At 43.1% G+C, this 1,335-nt stretch overlaps 1 non-coding gene across 1 annotated transcript; it reads left to right on the plus strand.

Moving 5' to 3' along the window:
* The first annotated feature begins 692 nt into the window (after positions 1–692).
* Positions 693–799, plus strand: LOC148294634 (small nucleolar RNA R71). Its single transcript, XR_015836151.1, has one exon. It is a non-coding gene; the product is annotated as a small nucleolar RNA R71 (small nucleolar RNA).
* Positions 800–1,335: the final 536 nt, after the last annotated feature.

Below are 1,335 nucleotides of genomic sequence, written 5' to 3' on the forward strand. Positions count from 1 at the left end.
TCTGCATGTGGGTGTCATTCCTCTGCATGTAGCTTTTTGTCTCAGTGATGAAACTATCTGTGTTTCTAGCCATGGAAGCAACAAGTTCTTCCAAAGATTTTCCTGTAGATTGTGGTTGAGGTGGTGGTTGTGGTGGATTGTAGTAGTGCATTTGACCATGAGGTGGGCGAGTATGTTGTTGACCTTGAGGTGGGTGAGTTGGCCCTTGAGATGGTTGAGTTGGCCCTTGTTGAACATTCGAATTGTCACTCCACCTGAAATTTGGATGATTTCTCCACCCCGGATTGTATGTTTGTGAGAAAGGATCATTCTTAGGCCACTGATTTCTCTGAAATGAGCCCACTGCATTTGCTTCCTCATGTGCCAAGGGACAATCTTCAGTGTCATGACCAATTGTGGAGCAAAATGCACAAACCTTGGATGATCCCGGTGCCAATTTCTTCACCATGTTGGTTAGGTTTGCAATCTGAGCTTCCATACTAGAAAGGGTACTTACATCATAGGATTCCCCTTTTCTGACTGGTCTTTGCCTTGAATTATATTGGCGAGCATTTGCAGCAACAAGATCAAATATTGCTCGCAATTCTGTTGGAGTCTTGGTCATTATAGTTCCTCCTGCAGCTGCATTCACATTATTTTGGTCCGCTTCAAAAAGTCCTTCATAGAAGTGTTGCATTAGAAGCCAAGCTTGTATGTTATGATGCGGACAAGTGATTAGAAACTTCTTGAAACGGTCCCAATAATCCTGGAAGCTTTCTCCCGGCCTTTGCAGAATTCCTGTAATCTGACTTCGGAGTTCATTTGTCCTTTGCGCTGGGAAAAAATGTTGCAAGAACTTTGAAGCAAGATCCGTCCATGTTGTGATGGAATTTGGAGGTAGATAGTGAAGCCATTCCTTTGCTGTATCCTTTAAACTAAATGAGAAAAGTCTCATTCTTATCTCATCACTACTCATGCCTTCGATCTTTATTGTGGAACACACTTCCTCGAAGTCTAGGATATGTGCATTAGGATTTTCTCCAGGATTTCCCAAGAACTTAGGCAATATATGTATCATGCCCGATCTCAACTCAAAGTTTTCCAAAGTGCTTGCGGGATATACTATGCAAGATGGTTGTCCAGTTGTTGGCGGTGAAGAGTATTCTTGCATAGTAAGTTCCGCATTTGCAGCTGCTGCCGCCATTGGTGAAGGTGGAGGTGACTCGACTTTTGGTGAGCTTGGTGATGATGAAAATGGCGAGAGTGAAAAAGGCAATGGAGTAGACACAGCTAGTTGGATGTTCCTTTCTCTCAAAGCTTGAGCTTGGATATCTTCTACAGTGCAATCTAATGAAA

The sequence above is a fragment of the Prunus avium genome, chromosome 5 (genome assembly GCF_965620075.1).
Source record: "Prunus avium chromosome 5, drPruAviu1.hap1.1, whole genome shotgun sequence".
Taxonomy (NCBI): domain Eukaryota; kingdom Viridiplantae; phylum Streptophyta; class Magnoliopsida; order Rosales; family Rosaceae; genus Prunus; species Prunus avium.